Source organism: Euprymna scolopes, chromosome 7 (genome assembly GCF_053919585.1).
Source record: "Euprymna scolopes isolate OS-2025 chromosome 7, ASM5391958v1, whole genome shotgun sequence".
NCBI lineage: Eukaryota > Metazoa > Mollusca > Cephalopoda > Sepiida > Sepiolidae > Euprymna > Euprymna scolopes.
Genome location: NC_136488.1, coordinates 78,431,241 through 78,441,240, shown reverse-complemented (window position 1 = coordinate 78,441,240; position 10,000 = coordinate 78,431,241). Strand labels below are relative to the sequence as shown.

General features: G+C 34.5%; 1 long non-coding RNA gene across 2 annotated transcripts in view; it reads right to left on the bottom strand.

The window, feature by feature from the left end:
- The window catches only part of LOC145279786 (uncharacterized), a 135,860-nt gene extending 130,757 nt beyond the window's left edge, over window positions 1-5,103 (bottom strand). For both annotated transcript variants that reach the window (XR_013868452.1, XR_013868451.1), the window contains exon 1: window positions 4,966-5,103. This is a non-coding gene — a long non-coding RNA (uncharacterized LOC145279786). The remainder of the gene's footprint in view (window positions 1-4,965) is intronic.
- Between the last annotated feature and the right edge of the window lie 4,897 nt (window positions 5,104-10,000).

Genomic DNA, 10,000 nt, shown 5'->3' with positions numbered 1-10,000 from the left:
TGCAGCCACGACGATGTCTGAGTTAACTAGCATTTGACACACTCTCTATTCCCCCTATTTCTACCGCGTCTTTTTCTCACCCCTCTCTCACTTTGTACTACTTTAGTTGTTCCATTCCCTTTATTCTGGGAAAAAGGCTAGATGAAAAATCCTTTTTATATAAAAAAAATGCCTACTAGATCTTAGCCAATTAGAAGCACTTTCGATAGACTAGCCTGATGACGTGTGGATCTCATTCCATTGAACGCTACAGAAACATGTATGCAAATTTGTAGCTAATAAAGTTTGTCTAAATACACCCCCACATACACGCACGCACACACATACATACCCACACACACACACACACACATACACACACACACATATATATATATACGCATATGCGTGCGTGTGTATCTGTGTGCATATGTATGTATATTTAAACCAATTTCTTTTAAGACTCATAGCAAGTTTTAATTTTTCCATCGCTGTTTGCTGGATCATCAAGCACGTTAGTAAGACATTTGCCTTAAAGGCTTCTATCTTGCAATGCATTCAGCGTAATAACCATACCATGATTAGGCGGTTTGGTTACAGCAAACAAGAGGAGAGCATACCCTCAGTCATACTCCATCAGGAGCTTGGTTATTGATAGGGTTTGGAAGGCCTTGCGCGCGCTCAGCGTCTCAGGTGGTTTGGCAATCCACTGGGTTCTATCTCTATCATCAGTTCAATATCATGCATGACTACCTAAATCAAGATGGTTCGGGCACGATAATAGAAAACCTCGGTAGAGTAGGTGCGAAGAGATGTGACTGCTTGCAGTATGATTCATATCAATTCTATGGATCGGACCGCAAGCATGAGACGTCACTGGTGTTGCCCATTCTGAAGTCTAGGACGCCGGCAGCATCCAAATGCCAAAACCGGAGGTACATACATACATACATACATACATACATACATACATACATGCATGGGTGTGTTTGTGTGTGCGTGTATTTGTGTATATACATAGGTGTGTTGTAAAAGCATTTGTGCGTATATATAGGCGTGAAAACGGCATAATCGTGCTGACACACCGATTTTCGTCAGATCATCGAGGTTAAGCCGCATTAAGACAGGTTAGTACCAAATGGGTGACCATTTGGGAATTCTAGGTGCTGTATGTGCTCTCCACTAATCTCGGCTTTTGTTTCCAATTGTCCTGTACATACACTTTAATTGCTACTATTATTTGCCAATGTCGACTCAAGCCAGGTGTGGTTGGAGATTGCTTACCTCCTACCACAAATAATTCGCGCGCAGAAACTCCTACGTGGGTGACCATAGTCTGCCAAAGACTAAAGAAGTGTGTGCGTGCGTGTAAATATATGTGCGTGCGTGTGTGTATATATGCCTCTGTGTATGTACGTGAGTATGTCTATTTTAGAAATCTTTCCAGACATGAATGCATTGATGTAAGGAGCTAACGAGCACGAAGGATGATTTTCGTAAGAACATCAGATGCTTATTAGCGTAAGGCGTGAACAAACAAAAGTTTATGTTGGGAAGAATGTTGATAAGAGGAGATTTCTAAAAGATTACTGTATTTGGTAAGGAGCTAGCGGTATAGAAAATTGTTGCAATGAAGCATCAAAGGAAGAAATTGATGGAAACCACTAAAACAAGGAATCAAACGAGTGGGAAATAAAGAAGCAGTGGATATGCCGGGCATTCCTAAAAAAACACATACCATATTAGCATTTATAGAAAAGACTGAAACAAGCAGAATCAGGAGAAGATATATATATATATATATATATATATATATATATATATATATATATAGGATGACCCCCCCCCAAAAAAAAAACGGGCCCAACTCTAATTAGGCCCCGTTTCTTAGTTTTTTTGTCCGAATGAAATGAAACTCTGGTCATAATTAGTTTATTATATTCAAAACATCACATCAAAACACTAGGGTCTTTGGCTTTTTTTTTCTCCGTTCTACAGCATATGTTCTACATGGCCTCCATTTAGCTTCTTTTTTTTGGTCACCCTGTATATATATATATATATATATATATATATATATATATATATATACATATATATATTTATATATATATATATATATATTCCTATGGTCATATGAGGGAAATGATTAGCTATAAATTATAGCATATATGATTTTATTTCTGAGTGTATGCGTATTGGTGTGTTCAAAGATGGAACCGTTAGTGATGTTTTTACTGATGCAGATATCTGACCCGGATAATAGGAAAATATAACAAATGTATCAATTCTTGCAAATGAATGTTAAAAATTAAAATAAAAAAAACCTAGCACAATTAAAAGATTGATCGCCCAATAATGATAAGGTTGGCAGTGTTAGAAGAAAATATGCAGATTATATAAACAGGCAAATCTACAGTGGCAGAAACGATATGAACGTGTTATCGGACAGGGAACCAGTTAAAGTGGAATCGATAATTGCTAGTATAATACACTAAAGAAACCGTAATTAAAGAGAAACAAGTATTATTTGTGCAACAGAAATAAATTCACAGACACACATACACACACACCCACACACACACATATATATATACATATATATATATATGTATACATATATCTATGTATATATATCCACACATATATATGTGTGTGTGTGTGTGTGTGTGTGTAATATACACGATTCGTCTCGTATCTGTTAAGCTTTATAATAAATAGATGAACAGTTTAAGAAAAATGCGATTGGCGATACGTGAAAGAGAAAGAGAGAGAGAGAGAGAAGAAAAAGATAAAAAGAGAAATAGAACTTCTATTAACAACCGTTTTAACATAAATAGTCACTTACACTTATCTCTCTCACCTCCCTCTCTCTCTCCCTGTCTGTCTGTCTGTCTCTCTCTCTCTCTCTTTCTCTCCCTCTCTCTCTATATATATATGTATATATATATAGAGAGAGAGAGAGAGAGAGAGAGACAGAAGGAGGGAAAGAGAAAGAGAGAGAGAGAGAGAGAGTAAATATTTATTTATGAAAATATATCCACCATGAATATTTTCATAATTTTCAGCTTAGCACTACTCAAGAACTGAATACTGAAAATCGATACATGAAATATACCATTTTATAAAATATATTGTAAAATTATATATTTATATATGCATCTATATATATATATATATATATATATATATATATATATATATATGAGAAAATTTGATTCTATTAACTGTCTATATAATAATTTATAAAAGATTCATTAGAGGAGAAGCACACAAACTTGTGTTATAATGATATGAAATAAAAATTAACAGAACTAATATTATTATAAAAGTAATAGATGCAGGTAAAATTAACAATATCAGTTTTAAGTAGGTCTATATATATATATATATATATATATATATATATATATATATATATATATATATATATATATATACATATATATATTATATTATAGGTTGCTTATTATATTATATTTTCTTACAGCTTGCTCTTCTTTATCTGGTAGAACTCATCTATTCGTATAGTTTGTTTCTTCCTAAAAAAATCATTTTTTTTTTAGTTAACTTTATATCTCTATATGTATGTTATATATAAGTATTATATGCACACGCACACACACACACACGCACACAAATATGGTTGTGATTACACTCGAAACTAACATAAGAATTATATTTTGCTTAAGACTTTTACTGTTGAAACACGGTATACGTATCACATGTCATATATATTAATTTTTGGTAAGAAACAGAATCAATGGAAATCGATAACTAGTGTTACGCTTCGTGTAAATGTACTCAGAACTATTATAAAAAGAATATTTAAATTCATATCGAAAAATACCTTCATTTCTTTGTAAACAGATGGGCTACTTTTTCAGTTTATTTTAAAATATCATTCATCCGCTAAAAACCCAATTATTCTAAAGCGCAGCTCAATCGCAGAACTAAATATTATGTTAGATACACGTTTTGTCTTTACAGTATATTAAAAGCTAAATTGGATTCTCTCAGTTTTAATAAATCCAGCATGTATATATGTGTGTAGAAGTCAGTATTTAAACCCACCGTTGAAGATAATGGATAATACTTTATATGCAATACAAGCAATGATTACAGAATGAAAGTAAGAAAGCGAAAGTAAAAGAACGCTGCTCCTTACTCGCTGCTGCTGCTAATATTTGCTTTTGGTAACAAATGCCACTGGTTGTAGTAGTCGCAGCAGTTCACAATGGAATATCTGTTGTAAATTCCGGAGTAATGATTAAACTATATATATATATATATATATATATATATATATATATATATATATATATACATATATATATATACATATATATATATATATATATATATATATATATATATATATATATATATATATATATATAGAGAGAGAGAGAGAGAGAGAGAGAGAGAGATTATTAAACCTTTAAATTTACGATCGGAACAATTGCATTTCGAAAGAAATAGTTCGTAATAGGAGGGAATATGGAGTAAGGGGGTGAGTAAGAATTTGGGGTCATTCAAGGTTTAGAAATTTAAAAAAAAAAAAGTGCATTTCAGTGAGAATTAATTTAATCATAATCTACTTATTCGAGGAATGTCAGTTTACGGACGGCGGAGGTGTTTTCTTTAGCGTGTAGAAGATCTGAACAGAGATAACGAAAGCGAAATTGAAAGTGAAAGTGAAAGTAAAGTATTCTGTTAAGCAACATGATGACGATGGCAGAGAAAGTGCGAAAGAGAGAATACAAAAAAGTAGCTGAAATAAAAAGAAAGCGAGAAAAAAAGAGACAGGTTGACGGGTGTTTCGATGATAGGTAATGCTTGATTTCGAAATTAATTCACCCGATTCCTATGCTAGGAATCGGTCGCTCTATTTCTTTTAAAATGATGGTGCTTTTTATAACGCTAACCGCTTATGTTAGAACAAATATTACATTTGCATACGGATATATAAAAAGAATATCTCACCATTGTGAGAAGGAGATGGGGCCTTCCAGGTTATCTTCTTCCTAAGGGTTTTCCTTCAGTCATTTTTCTCGTCCATTTAGGTGGGGGTCCTCCATTTTGTGCCATTTGAAAACGTATTGTCCTCACTCTTTTCACAGACGTATGACGCATAATTTTACCGAATTTCCGATATCTGAACACTTTAAATATATATATATATATATATATATATATATATATATATGTGTGTGTGTGTGTGTGCGTGTGTGTGTATGTGTGTATATGTGTGTATGTGTGTGTGTGCGTGTGTGTGAAGCACAGTACTTAGCTTTGTGCCATTCGCAGACTGGCTCTGTTGAAAGGTATAATAAAATTGATCGGTATTTGTAATATCCGTTCGCGCTGAAGCGAAAACGGAGAAGGGCGGTTTGATCATGAGACAGGCATCAGAATAGTCGCTCTGAGAAGATGTTGCTTGACACCGTGGTAAAAATTAGTCACTGTAGATTTTTTTCCTCGTCAAATTGGTTCGATTCTGGTTTGAAACAAGAAATCAGGAAAATTTTTTTTTTTTTTTTTTTTTTAGTTTTAAGATTCAAAATTCAAGTTGACGAACTGAAGAAAGCTCATGGAGTTTGTGTTTCGGCTGGATGTCTCGCATGAAGAATGGTCTCCATCCATCATTGCAGTTCTTTTTTTTTCTCGGTTACTGGCGAGTTCACGACATAGTAGTCGCGTACGAAAGCGGGCGAACCATTAACGTTAGACGGCGATTGAGCGTAAAACAAAGGGGGTAGCGACGTTATTAAAAAATATAAATTAATATATATATATATATACATATATATATATATATATATATATATATATATATATATATATATATGTGTGTGTGTGTGTGTGTGTGTGTGTGTGTATGATGAATTACTATGGAAGGGAGGAGAGAGCGCGAAGCTTGTGACGTTCTAAGGCATGAACGAACGAATGCAGTTAATGTTAGAAGTTGTTGCTATTGCATCTGCTTCGTCGCTGCATTTTTTTGTTGCAGCGATGATACAGCCACTGCTGCTGGTTGCTGTTATTCTCTCCTCTCTTCCTTTTTCTTTTTCTCCTTCTCTTTCTTCTTCGTCTTTCTCTTTCGTTTTTTTTTGTTGTTGTTGTTATATTGTTGTTGCTGTTATTAACCCTCTATTTCGTTCATCGTCATCTTTGCTTTCAACCCGGCTTCTCTCGTCGACGTCGATGGCGCAGCTACCAGTCACGGAATGAGGAGTGGGAGTCGCTGCCAGTCGATGGGTAAAGCGGAAAAGCAAGGAGGAGGAGGAGGAAGGAGGAGCAGGAGCAGAGGGGGAGGTGTGGAGTAAAAGTAATAGGTAGAGTAATGAGGAGGAAAGGCAGAGTGCGGTCGGTGTTTTTTGAAAGAAGACGATGAAAAAAGAAAGTAGGAGGAGGAGAACAAGGCCAAGGGAGAAAAGAACGTTGAGCCGTGAAAGAGAGGGATAGTCCGCGAGATGGGATTATCGGAGTTGGAGGAAGAGAGAAGTACAATGTCATGACGTGTTGAGGTACACGTAGTAGTAGTAGTAGTAGTAGTAGTAGTAGTAGTAGTAGTAGCGGTCGTAGCAGGTGACGAAAAAGGGGAAAAGCGAGGAGAGAGTTGATAGAGAGATAAGATACATGAGAAAGAGTCGGAGAAATAGAAGGAATTAACGCTAGACGAAGTTCGGGGAAGAGGTAAAGGAAACAGAAAAGAGGGAGAAAAGGGTTTCATTAAAGTAAGGGGTGGAGTGAAAAAAGGAGAGGATGAGATGATAAAATTAGGAGGCTCTTTCTTTTTTAAAGCAACGGCTGGAGAGTGATAGTAGTTGGGAGTTGCAGTGGAAGGAGAAAGAGAGTGGGGGAAGGGAGAGGGGCACAGTGGTGAGGAAGAGGAAGTGGACGTGTGTAGAAAGTAAAGGGAAAAGGAGGAGATATAGAAGAAGAGGGAGGGGGTAGAATAAATTGTGGAACAGGTTTGCCGGTTTCTGAGAATGGTGCACCCCTTTTGACGAAAGTCAAAGAATGTCTGCGACATATGACAGGAAAAGAATAAACTTATTTCTCTTTGGTTAAAAACTGCGTTTCAAAGATATGTCGAAACAGCCAACTAACATAATAGCATCTTGATTAAAGCTCCGTCATTTATATTTCGCACCAACTTCACAGATAACTGTTCAATATCCCCCAATATATAAATAGATACTTATACCCCCATATATATATATATATATATATATATATATATATATATATATATATATATATATATATATATATATAAAAGCTTTTAGCATCACAGACATTAAGAAGTATGCTGACAATATTTTTGAAATCGGCACAACGTAAGCAACATTTAATTGGGTACTAGTTGAGCGTACTACCGATTATCAGTATTTGTTACGGACAGTCTGAGTGAATCATAAGATTAGCATCGTCATCATCATCATCATCAATAATAATAATAATAATAATAATAATAATAATAACAACTACAATTATTATTATTATTATTATTATTATTATTATTATTATTATTATTATTATTATAGCATCAATGTCGCCGGATAACACGGAATTTTCGTGAAGGGCCAATGAAGATGGAAAAAAACGATGAGGAAAGCACTAATCAGACCTACACTGGAATAGTGAGCAGAGTACTGTGATCTTGGGTAAGCTTATTGCCACTCAGACCCCAGAGCTAACCAATTGTTAGTGCCAGCGAGAAACCAATTCTTAAGTGTTGTTGCGCTTAGCCAACAAGTTACAAAATATGTCTAGAATACGTGAAATGTGAGGTGATCTGTTGCCAATCAGACTCCAGGGAAGACCAAAAATTACTATCAGTGAGCAATCACTTATTACCTGTGCGAAAACCAGTGAGTAAAAATAAAACCACAATAGTAACTAGTGTGTCCTGTATAGTATATAATGCTACCCTGCTTATAGGAGTTTATCTCGAAGATTCTTGTAACAGTTTGTGAGATGATTCCATTATATAGACATCAAACCCCATGATATTATTATACCACTATTGTTCAAACAGAAATACATCTATTTAAATACCTGGCTCATATAGATTCAGAATATCTAAAGGTAGGCGGGTTTATCTCCATAGTCTTGCAGGAATTCTATGGATGTTCGGCGAAAAACGCAAACCCTAGAATATAATCGAAATCTCTGTGGACACAACACATGCTACGCTTTGATCATAGCCTATATGTTAGTTCGAGTAACACTTTCAACTAAACAACGATATTATATGAAACTTAAAATGAAAATACGGCGATTGAATTAAATAAATATTTATATAAATAATGATAATAATAATAATAATAATAAACACTGAAACAGTATAATTGTAAATCAACTCACCTGCGCTCCTACCCCCTCCCAGATGTTTTTGTGTGTGTCACCAAAAACTAACGCCACACCAAATAAACGAGGAGAGAAAGCAGACCTCCGACAGATAAGTGAAAAGACGACTGAGACCGGGGGGGGGGGATTTTGCCACCCAAATTCCAGTGAATACCAATAGTCGCCGCCAACAAGAGATAAGGGTAAGCCGTTGTTACGATAACGCAAATTCATCTGCAAAGAGGTGGAGAGTATTGGAAATAAGGGAAGACTTGTTGTCATTCAGCCTCCAGAAAATGCCACAAGTTGATGTCAAAGGACATTCTTTGATGATGGTCTGTGCAATTGAGTAAACAATAATAATAATAATAATAATAATAATAATAATAATAATAATAATAATAATAATAATAAAGAAAAAAACGCTTTAAAATAACCGTGCTATTCGAACGCACACGCGCGCACACACGGACACACTAGACATGGACGCACACGGATCAACACATACAGTCACGCAACAGCGCCACACTCACACACGCACCCGTCTGAATGGGAACGCTCGGTTCCCAATCTTTGGGAAACTCTGGTGTCGCACTGTTTCTATTAAATAGCATAATACTTCTAATACAAAATAAATGGCACAATTAATTAGGGAATGCTGTGCTTAATTTTAATATAGAGTCTTAGTTCTTAGACAGCAGGCCAATAACAATATATTTATATACATATGTATATCTATAACAATATATGTGTATATCTATATAAATCTCTCTTTCTCTCGCTATATATATATCACTATCCATTTATCTATCTAGATTTATATATATATATATATATATATATATATATATATATATATATATATATATATATTAATGATGAGACGATTTAAAAAGTTTTTCCCCATACAATTACGAATTCCGATCTTGATTCTGAACTCGCCTAAAGAGTATAAAGTTGTTTTTTGAGAGGTAATATGCGATATAATTTTTAATCTATTCATCCATCTATATTTCTATTTCTCTTTCTCTCTCTTTTCCTCACTCTCTCTCACTATATATATATATATATATATATATATATATATATATATCTTCAATGGGAAAATTCTTAATGTTTTACCTTTATGTATTGTATACAAGATTCTGATGCATTCATACTTAGATTTGCATCTGTATATTTAATTCGTGCCAAAAATATATATTCAGGTGTTTAGCAAATAAATAAATAAATGCATAACTAAAATAATCATTATTGGAATCGGAAACGTGGCTCATTTTTTAGATTCCGAGACTGAGAACAATACCCCAAAAAGTTCCGAGTTTTCCGATTCAAATCTAATCGCATGTAATTACGATTACAGCTGTTAACTGCTACGTGTGTGCCGGGTTCGACTTCTCTCGGGGCTACTAGTCGTTTTCATGGAACTTGTTTTAGAACAGACATGAATCAAGTTAAGTGTTAAATTGTAGTAAAAAGATTGGATTCATTCTTTAATCATGCAACTGGTTTAGACGCAAATTTTGGTAAAAAGACTATTATCCCGCATATATCGGTATTGTTTTCTATCTTCTATGAATTTTTTTGCCAGTTATCGTAATAAAACACGAATCAGTATAAGTGCGATTATGAATTATGCAAACTTTGCTTCAACTCTAGATCC